Below are 25,669 nucleotides of genomic sequence, written 5' to 3'. Positions count from 1 at the left end.
CTTCATGTTCTGGCTTTGTGGGAGCCTAGCCAGTTTGGATGTTCACCTTCCTATACCTGGATGGAGGGGCAAGGACCTTGGACTTTCCACAGGGCAGGGAACCCTGACTGCTCTTTGGACTGGAGAGGGAGTGGGAGAGGAGTGGGAGGAGGGGAAGGGAAATGGGATGCTGGGAGGAGGTGGGAATTTTTTTCTTTTCTTTCAATAAAAATAAGAAAAGAAAAAAAGACTTAAGAACTGAATTAGAGGGAGGGGAAAACAAGAGAAATCTGAAAATGGAAAATTTGAGAAAACAAGCAGGAACTACAAATGCAAGCATAATCAACAAAATGCAAGAGATGGAAAAAAGAATCTTAGGCATTGAAGATACAAGAGATTCATCAATCAAAGAAAATATTAAGACCCACAAATTCTTAACACAAAATATCCAGAAAATATGGGGCACCATAAAAAGATCAAACCTGAGAATGACAGGAGTTGCAGAAGGAGAAGAATTCCAGAAATATTATGGAAATTTCTCAGAAAATCAGGAATCAATCTACCTTAAGACACCCTGCAAGAGTGATAACTCTTGGGCATATACCCAAAGGATGCTCAATCAAACCACAAGGACATTTGCTCAGTTACAATCATAGCAACATTATTTGTAATAGCCAGACTCTGGAAACAACTTAGATGCTCCTCAACAGAAAAATGGCTATGAAAAATGTGGTATATTTACACAATGGAGTACTTCTCAGTGGATAATAATAATAATAATAATAATAATAATAATAATAATAATAATGACATCTTGAAATTTGCAGGCAAACCAGCAGAATGAGAAAAAAACATACTGAATAAGGTAACCCAGAAGGATAAACATAATATGTACTTACTCATAAGTGACATTTAGACATAAAGCAAAGAATAACCAGCCTTCAGTCCACAACCCCAGAGAACCTAGATAACATAAAAGATACTAAGAGAGACATTTATGGATCTGCCCAGGAAGGAGAAAAAGATAGTATCACCTGAGTAAATTGAGAGTGTGGGGAAGAGGGGGTAGAAGGTGAGAGGGGAGGAGAGGAGAGTGGAGAAAATGTGTAGCCCAATTAAAACAAAAATAAAATAAAATGAAATTTTTTAAAAAGAGATATGGAACTTGGCATGAAGCCCGTTATGAGGCTACATGCTATAACTCAGATGCCAGCTGATTTTGTGAAGAAAATGCAGAAATCAAGATGACATTGATTCTCTTCATGGATGGGGGACTCTAGGCATTCACCAAACTTCTCATCTCCTCCCAGCCACCAAAGTTCAAAAATTACTCTATTCCCAAAATAGGCAAAGGCAAGAGCACATGTACACGCCTCTGCGTGTGTGTGTGTGTGCGCGCGCGCGTGTGTATGTGTGTGTGTGTGTGTGTGTGTGTGTGTGTGTGTGTGTGTGTGAATCAGCAGGACATGAACAGAATCCTTGGTAAACTGGAAGAGAGGAATAGAGAGACAAGAGACAAGAGAGAGGACAGCAAATCTGCTTCCTGATCAAGCTGTCAACTTTATTTTTCTTCAGGAGCTGTTATATAGCAAACAGGTGGGGGGGGGAGCAGAATACTGGAATGTCAGGTCAGGAGACACCTCTGGCCTAAATAAAGAGATAATAACTAACAAAGGAAATGCTAATTGCTTCTGAAGCCTGGGGCCTTCAGGTCTCACAGGGTGATAAGATGCGGGGTTAATTTCCTAGGTCTGGAACTACAGAAGCTTCTGAATAGCTTACTTAACTTGTGAACTTAAGATGGCTATAACCAAAATACATGTCTTTCCTTCTGGCATGTCTATATGTTAATGTTTTTTTGTTTGTTTCTTTTTTGGACTGGATTGGCAAGTTGGTTGTCTTTAAAACAGTGTTACATGTACCCCAGGCTGGCCTAAAACTCACTACTAGCAGTGGATATCCTGGAATCCCTGATACCACCTCCCAAGTGCTAAGCATATTTCCCTGCACAGCTAAAGCATTACCTCACAGAAGAATGGATAATTGTATTTGTTAGATAACAGTGCTTCTCTTGTTTGGACATTTTTGCACAGTTGGTATATCTGGCTAAGGACATGGCTGTGTGGACAAAAAAAAACTCACTGTGCTAGATTAAGAGCTGGAATTCAGAGCCCCAGAATAAAATTAAAAGATGAGCAGGCATGATGATCACCCATAATTCCAATACTGGAGAAAAAGGGACAGAGCATCCCCTGGGAAAACTGACTTGATGGAGGAGGTTTCATATGTCTATTGGTTAATAAAGAAACTGCCTTGGCCCTTTTGATAGGACAGCAGCTTAGATAGGTGGAGTAAACAGAACAGAATGCTGGGAGAAAGAAGCCAAGTCAGTCAGTCACCATGATTCTCCCACTCCATACAGATGCAGGTTAAGATCTTTCCTGGTAAGCCAGCTCATGGTGCTACACAGAATATTACAAATGGGTTAGATCAATATGTAAGAACTAGCCAATAAGAGTCTGGAACTAATGGGCCTGGCAGTGTTCAAAAGAATACAGTTTCCATGTAATTATTTCAGGTAAAGCTAGCCGGGTGGCGGGAAGCGGCCTGCAGCTCCTACTACAACACTGACTGGCTAGAACAGTCAGTTGATGATCTCTATGGCTCAGTAAAGTGGAGAGCAACAAAAGACTTCGTCAACTTTGAACTTCCCCAAGTACCCTGAACATATGTGTACATGCTCTGGTCCACACACACACACACACACACACACACACACACACACATGTCACCACACATGCAAGTGCGCACACAACATACATGCACACATCTGCAAAAAAAATGTAATTAAAAAAGTTATAACTTCTGGAATTTGGATGTAACTTGCAGAATATTCAGAGTAATGCTTCTTCTACCTTATTAAAAGCAATTCACTCAGCCAGTAGAAGTCATTGCTTCCCATGAGTCATGGCAGGGAGCTACCAATTTATAGAAAAAACAATAGCACTCTGATTGCAATGCTTATGTCACAAGGTGCAAGAATTGGAAGATCTAAGAAAGAACAATGGGTACTAGCCTACCCAACTCTATTTTGTCCTATTTCTGCCTCTAACTTTTTCCTTATGAGTTACCTTCCCATGTATTTACCTTGTCCTATAAGAAAAAGGAGACATTGATAAGTATAAAAAAAACAAAGCTAAGTTCACACAGCAATGAAATCTACTGGACAGATCACTCATTCACACACACACACACACACACACAGAGAGAGAGAGAGAGAGAGAGAGAGAGAGAGAGAGAGAGAGAGAGAGAGAGGAGCTATTTCTGATGGTGAGGCTCTATCTCAGAGTAGGAGCAACCACCTCTTGCAAATGCAAACAATAGCAGCAGCAACAACAGCTTTTCTAGATCCCCCTGCAAAAGTGGAAGTCAAAAAGGATTATTTACATCACTGATTTGGTCAAGACTACCTTTCTGCCTACCATGCCTATCTGCTGTGGGAACTCCTTCAGCTCACTTGGGCATGGTCTCTTATGATACTGATGGAGGTTGGTCTTGTATCTTATCTGTTGCTTTCATTGGTTAATAATAAAGAAACTGCCTCGGCCCTCATAGGACAGAAAATTAGGTAGGTGGAGTAAACAGAAGAGAATGCTGGGGAAAAGAAGCTGAGTCAGGGAGTTGCCATGGTTCTCCCACTCCAGACAGACGCAGGTTAAGATCCTCCCTGGTAAGCCACCTTGTGGGCTACACAGAATATTAGAAATGGGTTAGAACAATATGTAAGAGCTAGCCAATAAGAGACTACAGATAACGGGCCAGGCAGTGTTAAAAAAAATACAGTTTCCATGTAATTATTTCGGGGCATAACCTAGCCATGCGGGCAGCCGGGTGCCGGGGACGCAGCCCTGCCGCTCCTATCTCAACATGATACAAATGCAGCTGTAAAGTTTGTACATGGTCTTTCTCTCCCAGCTGCTGGATTTGGTTTCTGTTCCACATTCATACAGAAGACAATGACCTGTAAGACTACCCCTAAATAAATAACCCTTTGATCCTCCTGCAACTTAGGTGGAACTCTGAAATACAACTTGTTCCAATACTGGGGACATAAGAGGTGAGTAAACAGCCATACAGTGGGATACCCCACTCTCTAGGACCTCCACAGTGGGACAAAACCCCAGGTCCCTCTTCCAAGTTTAATTTTGGTATGTGATATCTATCTAGAAAATTTTCCATTTCTCTTACATTTTCCAATTTTGTGGAGTACAGGTTTTGTAGTATGCCCTAATGATTCTCTGAATTTCCTCAGTGTCTGTTGTTTTGTTTGCCTTTTCATTTCTGATTTTGTTAATTCACATGTTCTCTCTCTGCCTTTTGATTAGTTTGGATAAAAGTTTTTCTTTGTTGTTGATTTTCTCGAAGAACCAGCTCTTTGTTTTATCAATTCTTTGTATTGTATTGCCATCCCCATCAAAATCCCAACACAATTCTTCACAGACCTTGAAAAAAGAATAATCAACTTCATATGAACAAAACAAAAAATACACAGATAGCCAAAATAATCCTGTGCAATAAAGGAACTTTTAGAGGAATCACCATCCTTGACACCAAGCTCTATTACAGAGTTACAGTAATGAATCCAGCATGGTATTTGCATAAAAACAGAGAGGTTGACCAATGGAATTGAATTGAAGACCAGATATTAATCCACACACCTATGAACACCTGATATTTTACAAAGAAGCTAAAATCATACAATGGAAAAAGAAATCATTTTCAACAAATGCTCCTTGCATAACTGGATGTCAGCATGTAGAAGAATAAAAATAAATCCATATCTATCCCCATGCGTAAAACTCAAGTCCAAATGAATTAAAGACCTCATTATAAATCAAACCACCCAGAACCTGATAGAAGAGAAAGTGGGAAGTAGTCTTCAATGCACAGGAGAACACTTTCTAAATATAACCCCAGTAGCACAGGCACTGAGAGTTACAATAAATAAATGGGACCTCCTGAAACTGAAAAGCTTTTGTAATGCAAAGGACACAGTCAATAAGAAAAAAAGGCATTTTCCAAATGGAAAAAGACCTTCACAAACCCCACATCATACAAAGAACTGATCTCCAAAATATATAAAGAACTTGAGAAATTAGCATTAAAATTCTAAATAACCCAATTAAAAATTGAGATATAGAACTAAACAGAGAGTTCTCAACAGAAGAATTTCAAATGGCCAAAACTTACTTAAGGAAATGTTTAACATCCTTAGCCATCAGGGAAATGCAAATCAAAACAACTCTGAGATTCCATCTGACACCTGTCAGAATGGTTAAGATAAAAAATACCAGTGATAGTTTACACTGAAGAGGATGTGGAGTAAGAGAAACACTCATCCATTGCTGGTGGGAATACAAACTTGTACAACCACTTTAGAAATCAGTATGGCAGTTTCACAGAAAATTGGAAATCAACCTACCTCAGGACCCAACAATACCACTCTTGGGAATATACATATAAGATGCTCAAACATACTGCAAAGGCAATTGTTCAACTATGTTCATAGCAGCATTATTTGTAATAGCCAGAACCTGGAAACAACCTAGATGCCCCTCAACCAAAGAATGAATAAAGAAAATGTAGAACATTTAAACATTAGAGTACTACTCAGTGGGGAAAAAAATGACATCTTGAATTTTGCATGCAAATGGATGGAATTAGAAAATACTATCCTAAGTGAGGTAACCCAGACCAAAAAGATGAATATGATATGTATTCACTCATAAGTGAATACTGTGTATAAACAAATGATATTGAGCCTATAGTTCATGATCCTAGAGAAGTAAAGTAATAAGATGAGCCCTAAGAAAAACATATATAGATCCACCTGCAAAGTCAAAACAGACAAGATTGCCTGACAAAATTGGGAGCATGGGGGGGGACATGGGAGGGTGGAAGGGGAAGAGGAGGGGAGCAGGGGATGGATGTGTAGAACTTGAGGAAATAGGACAGTTGAGAAGGAGGAAGGACAGGACAGAGATGATAGCAAGAAAAGAGATTATCTTGATTGAGGGAGCCATTATAGGCTTAGCAAAAAAACCTGGCAATAGAGAAATTCCCAGGAAGTCACAAGGATGACCCCAGCTAAGAGCCTAAACAATAGAGGAGAGGAGCCCTGATCTTGACTTGACCTATAGTCAAACTGATGAATATCTTAAATATCACCATAGAACGTTCTTCCAGCAACTGATGGAAATAGAGGCAGAGACCCACCTCAGAACATTGGACTGAGCTCCCAAAGTCCAGTTGAAGAGTTGGAGGAATGAGAATATGAGCAAAGAGGTCAAGACCATGGTGGGTACACCCACTGAAACAGTTTGCCTGAGCTAATGGGTGTTATTCTTAAAAAACGATTAGAGAGCTGCTGCAAATGGTCCCCGGGCGGGCTGGCGGAGGGAGCCCGCCATGAGGGCGGCTACAAGAGGGCACGCTTCCTTGGCCCACGGTGGCGGCAGGTAACAGACACGTAAACACAGGAAATAGCCATAAGTATTTATTAAGGAAGGGGGAGAAAGAAAGACAGAGAAAAGAGATAAAAGGAGAGAGGAGAGATAAAAGAAGAGAGAGACAGAGAAAACGCGTGCACACGCCAAGGAAGCAGAAAGAGAGAGAGGGTCCCAAGATGGCGATGGGCGGGTCAGAGGTTATGGGAGTGGGCGTGGCTAGGGCAGGGACCCAAGAATATCATTCCCACATCTTGCTTTTGATAAAAAGCAAATTAGACACTTCAGTTTGAAGGAATTGGGGCGGCGAATTCTCAAGACTGCTTCCGGCTGATTGTGGGCGTCGTCTTGGGGGGGGGTGCGAGAGAAGGCTGGGGTGCTGGGAACATCCTGGCATAGCTGGTCTCTTTGCTTCTGACCGATGTCTGTGGCATGGGAATGTCTGGAGTCCCTAAGTTATTGGCAGAACAAAGAACAAAGTCAAATTAAGGTTAAAAGAAAAAATTTTAGGACCAGGGAATCGAGGGGGTATCTGACCTGTTTAAGATGGATTTCTTGATTTGGCTCCCTGGAACTCATGAGAACTCCTTGGGTTTGTGAAAACAGAAGTTTTAGACATATAATGACTGTAGCATAAGAGATAAATTTGGTTTGAAATTTGGTGAGGTCACCTTGTAAAACCTCAACCTGGCGAAACCTCTCAGCTGTCAGACTGTCAGAGATCTTTGAGAAGGATAAGATTTTACTTGAGTAACTGATTAAAAAATGACAGAGAACTTACTTGGTTGGCACCCAGAGCTACTCTTTTTTGGGTCCTCCATGGTCGCTGAAGGTTGCACTTGAGCTTTGCTGTTTAGCGCAGGGCCTGCCAGGCTCCAGAAGATCCTGTGGGCTAAGAAATCTGTAGGAAGACAGGCCTACCTTGACCTGAGCAGCTAGGCTGTCGATTCCGGTGATTCCGTCCACGTCTAGAGATCTTTAGTTTAGATGAAAGGCAGGTTTTCCCAATGGTCAGCGCTCTGCAGTCGAAGCGAGATGCAGAAGGACGTTGTTCTGCGCGTGACTGTCTTCTTTGGAGGGAGCAGAAAGCTGCTGCTAGGAGCCAACCTGTCTCTTTTGTCGTTGTTAAAAGTTTTTTTTTTTTAATTAATCAAACACTTAAATATCACATTCCCCAGATCTCTGAGCAGTTGAGGGCTGTTTATCAGGTATAACTATAGTATAGAATTTGTTTGGAAAGTTGGGTCTGAGCTTGACCAAATTGGCTCTTAACAGGTAAGATTTACATTTGTAAAAAGATAGAGGGAAAAACTGCTTGAAATATAAGGTTAGCGGCAAAACTGACAATGGTAAAGAACAGCTTAAGAGACTTAAAGGTACATACCAGTTTAAAATACAAGACTCATGTTTTGTAGTCTGAAATAAGATGTAATAAACAATTATTGTACATAGAGAGTGAACAGGAATTGGGCAACGTGGATGCCTCTGATGGGCCCTATCAAAGGCATTTGACCATTGCTCAAAACATATTTAACAGAGTTAGCATAAGGAGTTTGGTGAAAACCTGGTGAGAAGGCAGGGTAAAACCGGGAGAGTGTGGTCACATGACCTGGCTCTCAGCCAAGATGGCGGCGAAAAGGTCACCTGACCCATCTGGCCTCCAGCCAAGATGGCGACCGCCATGTGTAGTCTGCTCAGTTGGAAAGCCCGCCAAGCCACAACAAAAGCCGCAGAGGGGAGGGGCAAAAGGCTGGAACCGAAAAACGGCCGTGTATAGTTTAATGGGGCCATTTTGGACAAAAACTGATAAGTGTGAGGCATTAAAAGATGAGGCCAGAGTGATAGGTCTGGATGGATTGGCTCCCGTGGTCAAGGCCGTGCAAACACCCGCAAAAACCGTGGCACCTCAAGCCTACAACGAGAACGGCTCCCCGTTAAGGCGAGATGCAGATGGCATGAACATCCGCTGGCCCTATGGAATGGCGTCCGATTCCATAGGGGGGGATGTTATAACCTGGCTGAATCGACTCGAGCCTCCGACGGGAGAGCGATTCCCGGGCAGGAGGGATTCAGCCAAGGTCAGGCCGCACCATAACGGCGTGCTGCACTGTAGCAGCGTGCTGCACCGTAGCAGCAGTTACGACGAAAGAAGGAAGGAAGAAAAGTAAGGAAAAAAAGAAAAAAAGAGAACTGGAGACCCCGGGCCTCCAGGCGCGGGTGAGCTGAGGCTTAACACAGGAGACAAGCCAAATTGAATGCCAGCGAAGGGAACCGAGGCCCTGAAGGCCCGCGGTTGGAGGTTCCCCCATCCCTAAAAACCATGAAGGGTTTTAGAGAGGAGAGATAAAAGAAGAGAGAGACAGAGAAAACGCGTGCCAAGGAAGCAGAAAGAGAGAGAGAGGTCCCAAGATGGCGATGGGCGGGTCAGAGGTTATGGGAGTGGGCGTGGCTAGGGCAGGGACCCATAATGGGAGCTCACAAACTCTAGTCAGACTGGGAAGGAACAAGCATAGGACCACACTAGTCCCTCTGATTGTGGTTGACAGTTGCATGTCTGGGGCAGACTGAGGGGCCACTGGAAGTGACACCAGGATTTATCACTACTACATGTACTGACTTTTTGGAAATCAATTCTCTTTGGATGGATACCTTTCTCAGCCTAAATATAGTAGGGAGGGCCTTGGGCCTTCCCCAAATGTACCTTATCCTTTCTGAGGATTGAATGGCAGTGAAGTGGGTGGGTATGTGGAGGGAATTGGAGGAGGGGAGGGAGTGGGAACTTGGATTGGTATGTATAATAAAAAAAGATAGTTTGTTTTCTTTTTTAAAAAAATGACAAATAAAAAAGAAAAATAAATAGATATCCCTTTATTATAATCAATTATGAGCTATTAGATTACTTTATAGCATCCATCTTCATCTGGCACCCACCTGAATTCCAACTCCACACCTACCATGTGGACTGGCCTAAAAGGCCCAAAATGTCCACTGCCCAAAAGGTCTCTAACCCCCACCCACTTGGTTTGATTTTACCTACTAAGCAGTTTTCTGCAAAATTGACTTAATTGTTCTTAATTTGTCAAGCAAAGAATACTTGTCAGCATTTAACCAGGCACCAATGTACAAAACCAAAGCAGTACAGAATTGTTTATGATGCTGGTCCCATCTCTTTGCAGCACAGCTGCAACCACGACAGCTGAAAACACGACACCTGCAACCATGACTCCTTCTGGCCAATAAAGATTATTACACCAACAGCAATTTAATATCATAACAAAGGTAACTATTTGACTAATAAATAAATCAATAAACTTGAAAGTTGCATAATTGCAGACAATATTCCCATCTAAGATTTAATAACCTTTTTGCTTATACTTTGGATGATATTCTGCAAGGTTTATATGGTTTTTCCAATGCATCCATTTATTGGATATTGGGGCTTAGCTATGTTTTTCATATTATATCCGTAAGAAAATGGTTTGATAACAGAGCCAAGTATCAGACACTTTGAGAAATAATACAGTCTTTGCAGACTAATAATGAACAGATAGCTGACAGGATTAATGCCACTGAAGATCAAAAGTTAGCTAAAAAACATAATGCCATTGAAAAGGATAACATAATTTGACAGGCAAAATTCAATCCATATCAAAAGTTACTGATTAATTATATGAAAGTATTCATACTATTGAATTTAACAATCAAAATATGTTAAGTATAATAGGTTAGCAAATATAATATCTCTCCAGGAGGGCAATCTACATACTATCCAAATAATATCCAAGGATGAGATGTTATCTTTAAAGGAAAAACTTCATACCTTGGAATCACATATGCAGAATGAAGACCAGAGACTAGGTGCGTCAATGAGATCACCAGAAATATATACAGACCAAGAGATTCCAGCTCTACAAAAGACAGTAGTAAAGAGATTTAAAATGATGGATGAAATTATTGGAGCTGATGAGCAGGGAGAGAAGGTACAAGGACAGAATTTAATACTGCCAGTACATGTCAGAGTCAGAGATGACTTACCCAGGGTTTTAACTTCCTACTCTATAATCACTTCTGAAAAAGAATCAAGTTCTAAATGCCCAAAAGGATCCAAAGTATGGACACCTACAGGTATGAACGATCTAAAAGAAATTAAGCAAGCAATGGTATCTTATGAATTGCATTCAGCATTTGTTAGGGCGATGTTAAAGACATAGGCTTCCAGCAATAAGGCTACCCCACACGTTTGGCTTCAGTTAGTTTCAATGATCCTGGAAGATGGACCACAACTACTGTGGAAATGCTATTGGTGAGAAGGGGTATAATTTTTAGAACAACAGGGGAAAGCAAAAGGATATGAGGCTTCCCAAGTTCAAATCCTTGGTGAGGGCATTTATGTTGATCCACAGGCTCAAGCTCCCTATGCCACACAGAGGCCTTAAATGCTTGTGACAGGATTCAAAAATTAGGAAAAATAATTGAATCACATATTAATGTTAAATGAGGCCAAAGAGAACACTTTCGTGACTTTTTACAAAGATTAACTAAGACTGTACAAACAGGAGTAACAGACCCAGAAGCTAGATGAGTACTTATTAAATCATTGGCTTTTGAAAATGCCAACTTAGAATGCAAAAAGATACCTGGACCTTTAAAGGTTAGATGGGCACCAATAGATGAATGGATCCTGAATACAATGAATGTTGAGACATTTGACTATAATACTGAATGAGACTTGAGTAGAAGAAACAATTTCCAAAGGTATGAGGAGATATCAAAATGCCAAATGTTTTAATTGTGGTAGAATAGGACATCTGATAAGGGATTGTAGACAATGAATTCCTAGAAATAATGTCTGCTCCAGGAATGGCAAAAATAGAAGGTCTCAATCCTTTGGGTTATGTAGAAGATAATAACAGCAAAGGTCAACATTGGTCCAGTGAATGTAGATCAACAAAAGACAGACAAGGTCATATGTGGCTAATATTGCAGTGAAATTATGGGGTCATGACCTACTGAAACAATGGAATACCCAGATTAACATTCCTGCAGTCCCATAAACTCATGTTTCTGAGGAGGATATTATAAGGTACTATACACAAAGGTCACCAGTCATTCAGGCTGTACAAGAATACAAATCAACTAGCAAATCTTCAGTGGTACCAATGCTCCTACTTTTAAATGGTTAACTGAGAAACCAATATGGGTTAAACAATGGCCTTTAACAGAAGAGAAACTGCAGGCTTTAGAACAGCTGGTACAGGAGCAAATAGATGCTCACCATATTGAAGAATCAATCAGCCCTTGGAATTCTCCTGTATTTGTTTAAAAAAAAAAAGAAATCTGGAAAATGGAGAATGGCAACAGACCTAAGAGCTGTCAACAAGGAACTGCCCATACCCCAATCACTGACAAAAAAACATAGTGTCTGTACAGGATGACCAGGATAAAAGAAAAAAAGACTGTCAAACCTTGACGAGATGGTTTTGAAAATTTTCCTGCCTCTGAAAATGATCTCTCGGTTACTCTAAGCCTTAACCAAAGTTCATTGATCCAATGTTGCAAATGAGACTTTAGGTGATTGTCCAGGCAGCCAGTTGTCTCTTTCATTTATTGTATATTTTAGAAGTTGTTTCATTGCACTTACTGTTTACTCAAGTAATATTATTTCCCTTCTCAGGTCTTTGATGGGATTGAAGACTAGATAGTTGTAGCTACTTTTCACTTATGACTTGGCCAAGCTATTTCTTAACCACTGAGCCATCTTTCCAGCCATTGGCCAAGGTATTTCTAACCTAAGACTTAGATTCCTTAGGATAGTATTGAAGCATTTAACATATGTGTCTTGTTTGATAATGCTTATGCTAGTTGTAATTCTAATTTTTATACTTGATATTTGTTCTTATTGTATATAGTTTTGTGTTAGGCTTAGAACTCTCTTATTTAGACAAAAGCGGGGTGCTGTGGGAATTACTTCAGCCAATAACCTTTAAGAAACCAACCCACTTAGGTGTGATCTCATATACTATAAATGCAGCTGTAAAGTTTGCACACACACTCTCTCCTGGTACTGGATTCAGTTCCTGTTCCCCATTCATGCATAGGACTGTGATCTGTGAGTCTACCTCTAAATAAATAACCCTTTACTATTTTTTCAATTCTGAGCTAGTGTTGGATTACTTCATAACATCAATCTGCACTTATCTGTCTTACTTAAAGTTTCTATTGCTGTGACAAAGTACCATGACCAAATGCAACTTGGGAAGGAAAGGATTTATTCATCTCTCAGCTTGCAGTCAGTACACCATCCAGAAAAGTCAGAAGAATACAAGGCAGAAATCTGGAGGCAGGAAATGAAGCAGAGGCTTAAATAGAATACAGTTCAGAAAAAGCATGCCTCCCTTTATGGCCCTTTGAAGACCAAGACTTTGTACTGGATTGTCCATAGTGCTGGCTGGATTTTAGTCTTAAGAAATGACTAGGCTATCCTACCCTGTTATACAATAGGCCCTAGGTGGGTAGGACCCAGACAAAGATCTTATTGCCCCTATTACAAGATCCTCTTAAACAAATTAAGTTTTCAGAGGAAATTGTGTTAGTTCCAAGAGTTTTGTATTTTATGTGTATGTTTGTATATCTGGTGTGCATGTATTTATATGTATGTGTATGCATGTGTGTGTATGCACGTGTGTGTGTGTGTACATCAGTTGTCTTACTCAATCACTCTCCACCTCACTTTTTGACACAGGGCCTCTCACTGAATTGGGGATTGATGATTTGGCTACACTGACTAGTCAGCAAGCCCCACCAGCAAGCCCCAGGGATCCTCCTATCTCTGCCTTCCCATCACTGGGGTCACATGTGTAACTTTCTGACTTGGATTCTGGAAGTTCCAAGTTCCAGGTCCTCAGAGTTATGTGAATAAGACTTTTTGTTTTTCTTGGTTTGTCATTCTTAAAAGTATAAAGGATCCTGTGGACTGACCCCTTCACCACCAACACCACCCCACTACCCACTCCCCTGCCAACCAATACCCATGGCATCAGAGGCCCCTGAGGCATAGACATCTGAAGCATAAAAAAAGTATAACAGACCTTTAAATTTGGGCAAACTCATTAAGTCAACAACAGTTAGAACACAATGACCTCTCCTTGTTTTCAAGTACAATGTGTACTTTGGTTGGGATTTCCACACAGCACTCTTTACATTGGCTTGACTTGATTTTGGTTTGTCCCTGATGAGATGAGACCAAGTGTTAGTTCTAGAAGTAACAATGCATGATCTGGGGAAGGAATCACAGACAAGAGTCTGAATCTCAACAAAATTTGTTGTTGCAGTCTTGAGTCTCATGTTTCCTACAGTAACCCTCATGAGGGAATGTGATATTCTGTTAGCCTACCACAATTCCAAATTTTTAAATATATGTTTTATTTATATTTTCATAATTCCATTTATGTGGAAAATAGAAATGTGGTACATATACACTATGTAATATTATTCAGCTATAAAGAAAAATGAAATTTGCAAGTAAGTGGGTGGAACCAGAAAATTTAAGTTGAGTGAGATAACCCAGACCCAGAACAACAAACAGCACATGTTCTCACTCACCTGCAGTTCATAGAAACATGCCCATGCAGGCAACACTGAAGGGATTCAGTGATTGTAGTTACATGTTGATTCATTTACATATATATACATTTGTAGCAACAATGACTAAAGAAGGTGGGGCCTTGAATTTGGATGGAGGGAGAGAGAAGAAATTGTATATTTCTATTTTAGGATAGATGATAGATAGATAGATAGATAGATAGATAGATAGATAGATAGATAGATAGATAGATAGATATGTAGATAGACAGATGAAAAGAAATAAAACAGCAATAACAAACCCACCTCAGTCAAAACTCCATCTGGAAGAGTCCTTCCTCAGCAATCTCATCAAACAGAACTGCTCAAGTCCCTGAACAACTTTTATTATGCCCAGTGCAAAATTCTACTTTTTTCTGTACATCCAAAAAGCATTATCAATTTTTATGCTTTAAAAGAGCTTTATAGATTTTCATGCATGTTTTTATGGTGAGATTATAAGCTATTATATTATTTATAGCTATATCCATGTTTCCCAGTGGAGTACTTTGCAAGAGCTGGTGGTCTAAAACTTTGGTTGAAGTTGGTCATCTGGTTGTTCTTTTCCTGTCAATGTTTGGTGATCACTTCATGACCCTGAGTTATTAATACAAGAAGGTTTAACTAGATCTCAATCACCTTTTCAACACATTCAGGCTGATCTGTGTAACATGAGGGGCCTGCTTATTGGGGTTTCTGTCCTACCTAGTTCCCACAGCTGGTAATTCCCAAAGAAAATCACACAGAGGTCTCCATAAGTTATAAACTGATTGGCCCATTAGTCCAGGCTTTGTATTAGCTCTTATAACTTATATTTCTGTCCGGTGCTTGCACTTGGTTTAATTGTAGAGGGATGATCTGCTCACAGTGTGGGCTTCATTGTTTCATGCTTGGGCCATCCCGCGTCTGCACCGCATCTGCTGCGTCTGCACCACGTCCGCCACGTCTGTACCCCGTCCCAAAGGAGACAGAGACAGAGACCCACATTGGAGCACCGGACTGAAATCTCAAGGTCCAAATCAGGAGCACAAGGAGAGAGAGCATGAGCAAGGAACTTAGGACCGCGAGGGGTGCACCCACACACTGAGACAATGGGGATGTTCCATTGGGAACTCACCAAGGCCAGCTGCCCTGGGTCTGAAAAAGCCTGGGATAAAACCAGACTTGCTGAACATAGCAGACAATGAGGACTACTGAGAACTCAAGAACAATGGCAATGGGTTTTTGATCCTACTGCATGTACTGGCTTTGTGGGAGCCTAGGCAGTTTGGATGCTCACCTTACTAGACCTGGATGGAGGGGGGTGGGTGGTCCTTGGACTTCCCACAGGGCAGGGAACCCTGATTGCTCTTTGGGCTGATGAGGGAGGGGGACTTTATTGGGGGAGGGGGAGGGAAATGGGAGGCGGTGGCAGGGAAGAGATAGAAATCTTTAATAAATAAATTAATTAATTAATTAAAAAAATAACTTATATTAACCCATTATTCTTATCTATGTTACCCACATGGCTTGGTATCTTTTTCGGCGGGGTAGGTCACATCTTGCTTCTTCCTTGATCTGGGAAGGACTGTGGAAAGAGCTTCCTTCTTCCCAGAATACTCTTGTTCTCATTGCCCCACCTCTACTTCCTGTTTGGTTGTCCCGCCTATACTTCCTGCCTGGCTACTGACCAATCCGTGTTTATTTAAAACATAACTGACAGAATACAGACAATTCTCCCACACCAGATCTGCATGGAGCTGATGACTACACCAACCAATATCTATTTATGTTCTTTAGGATGCATCCAATGAGAGAGTCCCCCTGGAAGAAAAAGCTAGACAAGTTATAACTTTAATTGAAAGAACGTAGGTGTGTGTGTGTGTGTGTGTGTGTGTGTGTGTGCTCACAAATGTTTGTATGCATTATTGAGGCAGGGTCTTTCATTTGTACCTAGAACTAACCAACTCTGGTACTTAAACTAGTCAGCTTGTTCTGGGATACGTCTTTCTCTATATCTCGCATGCAGGGGGATTACAAGCAGGCCACCACATCTGCCTGGTTTGTGTGCAGTGGCTCTGAATGACAGCCCTCATGCTTGTTCTACAAACACTTTACATTGAGCCATCTTCCCAGTCCCCAAATTAGCCAAATTCCTAAGTAAAGGACAACCTGTGTCTGAAAAGACCTCATGTCCAAGATCAATGCACATAGAATGACTAAAGAGAACAGTAGCCTGAAAGGACAGGTGGACCACAAACACTTTAACCAGTGATCTATGACAGGTCACCACAGACAACATGTGGTACACCCAGGACTCCAAAATAAAGTGAAATAAAAATGAGTCCAGCTCTAGTCTTGGGGAAAGGATTGTCAAGAAAATCCTGCTTCACCTCTGTAAAGCAAAGGGCATGGTCAACAAGACAAAACAGCAGCCTATAAAACAGAAAAGATCTTCACCAAAACCACATCAAACAGAGAACTAATCTCCAAAATATACAAAAAACTCAAGAAATTTGACTAATCCAATTATTTAAAATGGGGTATAGACCTAAACAGAAACTTTTCAACAGATGAATCCCAAATGACTGAAAGACACTTAAGGAAATACTAAACATCCTTAGCCATCAGAGAAATACAAATCAAAACAACTCTGAGATTTCATCTTACACCTGTCAGAATGTCCGAGACCAAAAACACTGATGACAGTTTAAACTGGAAAGGATATGGGGTAAGGAGAACACTCCTCTATTGCTGGTGGGAATGCAAACTTGTACAGCTGCTTTAGAAATCATTATGATGATTTTTCAGAAAATTAGGAAACAATCTACCTCAAGACCCAGCAATACCACTCTTGGGTATATGCCCAAGGGATGCTCAATCATACCACAAGGACATGTGCTCATCTATGTTCACAGCAGCATTATTCATAATAACCAAAACCTGAAAACAACCTAGATGCCCCTCAACTGAATAAAGAATAAAGAAAATGTGGTACATTTACACAATGGAGTACTACACAGTGGTAAAAAAAATGACATTTTGAAATTTGCATGCAAATGGATGGATCTAGAAAAAAATATTGAGTGAAGTAACCCAGACCCAGAAAGACAAATATAATATTTAATCATTCATAAGTGGTTTTTAGACATAAAACAAAGAAAAACCAGCCTACAACTCACAATCCCAGAAAACCTAGAAAACAAAAAGAACCCTAAGAGAAACACACATGGATCTAATTTACATGGCAAGTAAAAAAAGACAAAATAACCTAAATAAAATGGGAGCATGGGGATCATGGGAGAGGGTAGAAGGGGAGGGGAAAGGAAAAGAGGAGAGCATAGCAAAATATATAGTTCAACAAAAACAATAAAAATAAATGATTTTTAGACATAAATCAAAGAAAAAAACAACCTACAGTCCACAACCCCAGAGAACCTAGACAACAAAGATGACCCTAAGAGACATACATAGATCTACATAGAAAGGAGAAAAAGACAAGTTCTTCTAAGTAAATTGGAAGTGTAGGTTAGGTCAGGTGAGAAGGTAAAAGGGGAGAGGGAAGAAAGGGAGGGGAGAGGAGAAAACATATAGCACAACAAAAACCGTTTAAAAACACGCACAAAAATCTGCCTCATAGAAAAGTTTGTCAGATATACTTGGGCTTTAGGCCAAAGATGGAAACCCCAGTGTTGTAAAGGAACTTCCTGTTTACTCAGTTAATATTATTTCCTTCATGGGTCTCTGAGGTAGTTGAAAACTAGATGATTATAGCTACAGTTTACATTGTTTACAAGACTCAGAAAAGAAATTCATAAAAGAAATATAAAGTATATAAGATGGAGAGTTATCAAAAGATAGTTTGGAATGGTAATGCAAGTTATAATAGAAAGTAAATTAGATATAAGTCTTTGAACTCACCAAGATAGGACAGATATAGAGTATTTTCTCTGGATTTGTTAAAAGCAAATGGCCTAGACATTGTTAATGTATTTATTGCCTTGTATATTGTATATAGTTATTGTAGTTATTGTATATAGTGTTCTTATATTAGTTATAGACTTTTTATTTTTATTTTAGACTAAAGGGAGAAATACAAAGATTTATACTTATGTCTTATAAGTAAAGCTTGCCTAAAGACCAGAAGGTAAAGCTAAGCCACTAGAGGCCTGACAGTGGTAGCACACACCTTTAATCCTAGGATTTGGGAGACTCAGATGAATCTCTGTGAGTTAAAGGTCACCCTGGACTACACAAAATCAATGCAGAAACAGATCCAGGTGTTAGTGGTTCACACCTTTAATCCATAAGCTGGGATGAGACAAGAACTCATATTTTTCCAGTCTGAGGATTTCTTAGGGGTTAAAGCTCTCTAGTGGCTTGGCTGCTTTGCTTTTCTGATCTTCAGGTTGAGCCCAATATCTATCCCTAAGGTTTTATTATTTATGGTACACAAAGAGAATGTAGTGATTTTTTGAAAGATTAACAACAAATATCCCAAAAGCAACACCATCCCACTTATAAAGAAAACTAGCTGAACTCTTCCTTGCATTATATGGGAAACACCAATAACTGAAGTACCTCCTAAATTCTATACTGATGCAAATAAATCAGGAAAGGCAGGTTACAAACATGGTCTACAAGAGCTGGTTCCACGACAGGCTCCAAATCTACAAAGAAACCCTGTCTTGAAAAAGAAAAAAGAAAAAAGAAATAAGAAAGCCCACCATTTTGTACAATAAACATATACCAATGGTGTAGAAACTAAAGATAAAAACATTTTCCAACTAAGAAGAAAATACAACTAGTGAGGTATTTTGTCTTTAGCCGAACCTCTCTGCCGTCACAAATAATTTCCGTCAAACCAAATTAGACCAAATAAAAGATGCCCATATTTAATAAAATGCTTCCGGGTGGCCCCAGGAAAGCATAGAGAGGGGAAGAGAGAAAGGGGGAGACCACGTGAAACCTGGAGATCACATGTTCATTTTCTGGGTGGCAGTTTAAATAGTCTATGGGAGTGGTCTCAACCTTCCCTGGGGAGGGGGTCACCATTTGGCAAGCATTCTTGACCCTCCCTGAGGAGGAGTCACCATTTGGTGGGCTTTCTTGGAGGTAAAGTTTGGACTAAGGCAACTCCCAGGGGAGGGGCCTTATGCCAAGAGCTGAGGTGAAGCCCCCCCAGTCAAACACAAGTTATGTGTGGCAACACTATAGACTATAATACAGAAAACTTGAGGTGAAGGAACAATTCTGTATCTCAGCTGCTGTTTATATATAGGTGCACAACAAAATGCATGGAGTTACATACTTGTGTGCACACACACTATAAAATAAGGACATGTAAAATTAGTATTGAATAAAATATATGGGTTGTACAATTTTTTGTGAAAGAAACATATGAAATTTACAGTTATGTAAAATATTGAGACAAACAAGATGAAGAACACATGGACCACTGTGGTGAGTCCACAAGTATTATATGGTAAATGTACAGCTGACAAATCAGTTTGGACCAATTCACGGGAGTATGAACACTCCACATGGAGAAAGCCATTTTCCAGAGTTGCGGGAACACCTGTCTTTTTAGATAACTCACTGTCAATTCTGCAGAAATCTTGTGAAATCATAATGTTTCTCCCAATTACTATAGATAATATTCCAGTAGTATATAAACCTGACTTTTCCTGTAGGGCAACCAGATACCTTCACCACACAGTGAAGCCCTGGTGTGAAAGCATTCACTCAGTAAAACCTTTGTTCTCATAGCCAAGATCTACATAAAATTAGGCCGCACAACTTTCTTTATGGACAGCACTCACTGATAAGGAGTTCCAAAGACTCAGAGGCTACTATCAGTGGCACTGGTATTTAACTCTACTGCATGCACTGGCTTTTTGGGAACTTATTCTCTTTGGATGATTCCTTGCTCAGCCTAGATATAGTAGGAAGGGCCTTGGGCCTTCCCCAAAGCAATGTGCCTTACCATCTCTGAGGAGTGGATAGGGGTGGCTGGGAGGGTATATGGATGGAATGGGAGGAGGGGAGGGAGTAGTAACTTGGATTGGTATGTATAATGAACAAAGATAGTTTGTTTTCTAAATAAATAAATGGGAAAGAAAGAAAGAAAGAAAGAAAGAAAGAAAGAAAGAAAGAAAGAAAGAAAGAAAGAAAGGAAAGAAAGAAAGAAAGAAAGAAAGAAAGAAAGAAAGAAAGAAAGAAAGAAGCCTCAAATAGGAGCCCATATGTCTGCTCTAACACCAGATTCAGCAAGGTGTAATTTACTGGGCTTCTGCTCCAACAAATTACTAATATTCTGTATTTACCCTTCACCTTGGTTTCATTTAACATAAGATCATAGCCCAGGAAATTAACTGTTTATACAGGGAAAAGGCCTGAGGTGCTAAAACTAGCTTCAGAGAGAAAAACCTTTCACTTGGGTATCTGCTGGAGATGAAAGCAAAGTCCCCAAAAGAGATTTCTTTTAACTCAATCAACTACAGGAAACTTGCCTTCCTCCTAGGCCCTTAATATAGCAACCAGCCCTGTGTTCAAAGCCACCAGGGAGCTTCACAGGCACACCCCCTCTGAGACATAAAGCAGGTCCTTGTCAGACCCACTGGGTTTTGTTTGTTTGTTTTTCTATTGAAATGCATGCTTGATGCTATTGTTACTGCCTAGGAAATTGCTAACTTGTCTGTATGCTATATAAACTAAAAGCTTTATGGAAAATGGCCTTTTCCCCCTTCCCCCTTCTTTTTTTTTCACCTTCTCCCAAGGAATAAAGAAATATCAAGGAAAAACATGCTTGAGTCAGTCAATTTGTTCTACCCCTCAGATCCCTTTCCCCAAGCCAGTTTTCACCTGCCATAGAGAATCTTAGATGGACCCTGTGGGGGTGCTGAGGCTGGTACTCAAGGCCACCGATAGATGACTGTTGCACATTTTGAGCCAATACCCTACGAAATTATACTTGTTTCATGATAAAAAAAAAAAACTAATATTGCCAGGTGATGGTGGTGTACTCCTTTAAACCCAGTACTTGGGAGGCAGAGACAGACAGATCTTTGTGAGTTCAAGGCCAGCCTGGTCTACAGAGCAAATTCCAGGACAGCCAGTGCTGTTATACAGAAAAATCTTGCTCAAAAAACACACAAAAAAGCACTAAGATATAAATGGAGGACTGGGGAGATGGCTTAATAGGAAAGAGTGCTTGCTGTGTAAACATAAGAATCTGACTTTGAATATCATGCAAATACTTAAAAAGCTGGATGTGGCCCTGTTCAACTATAACCTGTGAGGGGCAGAAACAGGAGAATAATTGGTGCTTGCTGACTGACAGCCTAGCTCCAGGTTCAGTAAGAGACCCTGTCTCAAGGGAATAAAGTAAGGACACCCAATGGCCTCCTCCAACTTCAGTATGCATGTAGGATGTGTGTAGGTACACATGTGCATATACCCCATGCATGCAACCATTCATGCATCAAAAAGACCCTAATAAATAAACAAATAAAGATTAAGATATTTTAAATAGATGCCTACCCGCCGATTTATGAAGCTAGGATAACATTCCTTCACCAGCACTGTTTTGATCATGTCTGGATCCATGATAGTCAAAAAAGTTTTCAGCCCTCATAAAACCTGCATTGGCAAAGCAAAGAAGATTAAACCCAATCATCTGGACTTGATAGTTGGAAGCACGCCCAGAAACCCAGAATCTGATCCATATGTTATATAACTAACATCTTAGTTATACAACATGCTGCAACATGAGCACTTGCTGCAAGTCAGGGATTCTGACCACAGGTTACTGGTGTCTCATGAAATGAAGTATAATATGGCTCATGCAGGAAAAAGACAAATGCAAAATAGCTCCACAGAAAGACCATAATCAGAACTAAATTGGAACATTTGCTAGCCCAGGAAAAAGGAAATGTTATGGTTACTATCACCCAGCACTTTGGCTGGTACTTCCAGGTTCCATGGGCCTGCATGCCTCATCAAGCACTCAGGCAATTTACATAGCCACCCAGAGCCCTCAGGCCCTAGGTGACCTACATGCAGCATGGTCATGTGATCTATTCATGACCCATCTACATAAGGCCCTGTGCCATGCACTAGGCAGCCTTTATAAGTTGGACGGACATGCCTGCTCCACACTCTCTCCTGCACCAACTTCCTCGGGCCTGCACATGTTTCTTTCTCTCACTTATAAACTCTTACAGTGGGTTTCATTGTGGGTTTCATGATCTGTTCTCACTCGTGTCCAGTAATTTCAGGTAGTTCTTGTCGGAAACTGTACTAACCAAAACAGCTTTTCTTGGGAAAATGTATTTTGAAGTCTTCCTAACCATCCAGTCTATGATGAGATCTCACCAAGAAGGTTACTGCAGAAGCCAAGGTGCCAGAATCCCATTAGGTGATAAATAAAGAGAAAAAAATTTCCTACCCCCTAAAATTCTCTCTGAATCTTTACCTATGGGACAAACTTAATCTAAAGAGAAAAAAACTTCTTGTAGAAGTCATCTGATATATACTTAAGATCAAAGGCCTTAAAGTTAACTCTAACCAACTTACTGAATTTCATAATTTTACACAGACAGTAAACCCTTGGTTCCACAATCATGGGACCTTGGACTCTGAGTCCTGAGAAACTGTTAGGAAGGACATTCAAGAATGGGTTGCACAACATCAAACAAAATGGAGAGAAACTCTCAGTGACTCCACTGAAATCAGGAACAAGACAAGGTTGTCCACTCTCTCCATATTTAGATAGAGCAATAAGACACCAAAAGGAGATCAAGAGAATACAAATTGAAAAAGAAGTCAAACTCTCACTGTTTGCTGATGATATGATAGTTTACATAAGTGATCCCAAAAATTCTACCAAGGAACTTTGACAACTTATAAACACTTTCAGCAATGTAGCAGAATATAAGATTAACTCAAAAAAATCAGTAGCCCTCCTATACAAAGATGATAAAAAGGCTGGGGAAGAAATCAGAGAATCAACACCCTTCACAATAGCCATAAATACCATAAAATATCTTGGAATAACTCTAAACAAACACGTGGAAGACTTGTATGACAAGAACTTTAAATCTTTGAAGAAAGAAATTGAAGAAGACACCAGAAAGTGGTAAGATCTCCCATACTCTTGGGTAGGCAGAATTAACATAGTAAAAATGGCAATCTCACCAAAAGCAATCTACAGATTCAACGCAATGCCTGTCAAAATCTCAGCCAAATTCTTCAAAGACCTCAAAAGAATGCTACTCAACTTCATATGGAAAAGCAAAATAAATAAAAAAGGATAGCCAAAACAATCCTGTACAATAAAAAAGAACATCTGGAGGCATCACAATCCCTGACTTGAAACAGTACTGAAAATAGTCTGATATCGGCATAAGAACAGACAGGAGGATCAATGGAACTGAATAAAAGATGCAGATATTAATCCACATACCTTCAAACACCTGATTTTTGACAAAGAAGCAAAAAATATCAAATGGGAAAAAGAAAGCATATTTAACAAATGGTGCTGTCATAACTGGATATCAACATGTAGAAGAATGAAAATAGACCCATATCTATCACCATGCACAAAACTCAAGTCTAAATAAATCAAAGACCTCAACATAAAGTCAGCCATACTGAACTTTATAGAAGAGAAATTGGGAAGTACACTTGAACACATTGACACAAAAGAACACTTGCTAAATATAACCCCAGCAGCAGAGACACTGAGAGAAACAATTAATAAATGGGACTTCCTGAAACTGAAAAGCTTCTGTAAAGAAAAGGACACAGTCAATAAGACAAAGCAACAGCCCACAGAATGAGGAAAGATCTTCACTAACCCCACATCAGACAGAGGACTGATCTCAAAAATATACAAAGAACACAAAAAGTTTGTCATAAAAAAAAATAATCCAATAAAAAATGGAGTACAGACCTAAACAGAGAACTCTCAACAGAGGAATTTAAAATGGCTGAAAGACACTTGAGGAAAATTTTCAACATTCTTAGTCATCAGAGAAATGCAAATCAAAACAACTCTGAGATTCCATCTTATACCTGTAAGAATGGCCAAGATCAAAAACACTGATGACAACTTATGCTGGAGAGGTTGTGGTGTAAAGGGAACACTTCTGCATTGCTGGTGGGAATGCAAGCTGGTAGAACCCCTTTGGATGTCAGTGTGGTGATTTGTCAGAAAATTAAGAAACAACCTTCCTCAAGACCCGGTAATACCACTTTTGGGTATATATCCAAAGGATGTTCAATCGTGCCACAAGGACATGTGTTCAACTATGTTCATAGCAACATTGTTTGTTATAGCCAGAACCTGGAAAGAACTGAAATGCCCCTTGACAGAAAAATGGATAAGGAAAATGTGGCATATTTACATAATAGAGTACTACACAGCCGAAAAAAAATTAATAAAACCTTGAAATTTGCAAGAAAATAGATGGAGCTAAATAACATTATTTTGAGTGAGGTAACTCAGACCAAGAAAGACAGTTCTCACACATATTCCCTCATAGGTGGTTTTTAAACATAAAGCAAAGAAAACCAGCCTACAAATCACAATCCTAGAAAACTCAGACAACAATGAGGATACCTAGAGAGACTTACATAGATCCAATCTATGTGGGAAGTGGAAAAAGACAAGATCTCCTGAGTAACTTGGGAGCATGGGGACCTTGGGGGAGGCTTGCAGGAGGTAGGCGAGAGGCAGGGAGGGGAGCAGAGAAAAATGTAGAGCTCAATAAAAATCAACAACAACAAAAAAAGAATGGGCTGAAAAAAAAAGAAAGAAAAAAGAAAAAAGGAGAACAGCTCACGCCTCCCATGACCCATTCTGTGTTTAATACACTTAACCAGACTCTAGCAACTGATCGAGAACTTAAATCAACCTCTCAACCTTTAAATAAACAACAACAACAACAAAAAAGGCCTAATCAAAAGGCATGGGATCTAGACATTTCTCATGTGGATAGTGTTAGGCTGGGAGCCTAGGCCCCAGTCCCTGGCATCTATCTCAGCCCACAGGCCTGGTCTGGACTTCAAATCCCAGCAGGCCAGGTCCTGACCCCTCCCTGGGGGTGGGGTCAGGACCACTCCTGAGGTACTTAAATGATCCCCCAAAAGAAGAACACGTGGTCCCCCTTTCTTCCTCCCGTTTCCCCCTCGGGGCCACCCGAGAGTGCAGATCTTCCATTAAACCTGGATATTTCTTAATTCAGCTTGTTTTGATTTGGTTTGATTGGGAATTTTTGTGCCATCAGAGAGCTCGGTTAGAAAATATTCCTAACAGATAGTTTGGACATACCAGTAAACATTGCTTCTCTAAAGGAGGGAGTAATACAGGCCCAAACATGTAGGCCCATATTTCAGTATGGCAAAAAAGCTATAGGCCCAGTCTGAGCTGATCAAGTAGCTCTGCAGACAAGCTGTCTCTGCCTAACAAAAGCAAGGATGTACTTGCTAGAAATGTAGATCTCATGAGGGAAGGTGTTGACTGAAACTGGTCAGGATGTTTGGTGCTTCCTTTGTAATTTGGAGGATGTCTTATAGAGATG

At 40.2% G+C, this 25,669-nt stretch overlaps 1 protein-coding gene and 1 long non-coding RNA gene across 3 annotated transcripts in view; one reads left to right on the top strand and one right to left on the bottom strand.

Moving 5' to 3' along the window:
• Window positions 1-8,800, bottom strand: part of LOC126493002 (uncharacterized) — a 236,485-nt gene extending 227,685 nt beyond the window's left edge. Inside the window, exon 1 of the long non-coding RNA XR_007589734.1 lies at window positions 8,500-8,800. This is a non-coding gene — a long non-coding RNA (uncharacterized lncRNA). The remainder of the gene's footprint in view (window positions 1-8,499) is intronic.
• The window catches only part of LOC126492996 (cytochrome P450 3A31-like), a 287,886-nt gene that overhangs the window by 90,066 nt on the left and 172,151 nt on the right, over window positions 1-25,669 (top strand). The window lies entirely within an intron of this gene.

Source organism: Alexandromys fortis, unplaced genomic scaffold, assembly GCF_014885135.2.
Source record: "Alexandromys fortis isolate MF-2015 unplaced genomic scaffold, M_Fortis_MF-2015_v1.1 scaffold_306, whole genome shotgun sequence".
Taxonomy (NCBI): domain Eukaryota; kingdom Metazoa; phylum Chordata; class Mammalia; order Rodentia; family Cricetidae; genus Alexandromys; species Alexandromys fortis.
This window is presented reverse-complemented; position numbering and strand designations above follow the sequence as displayed.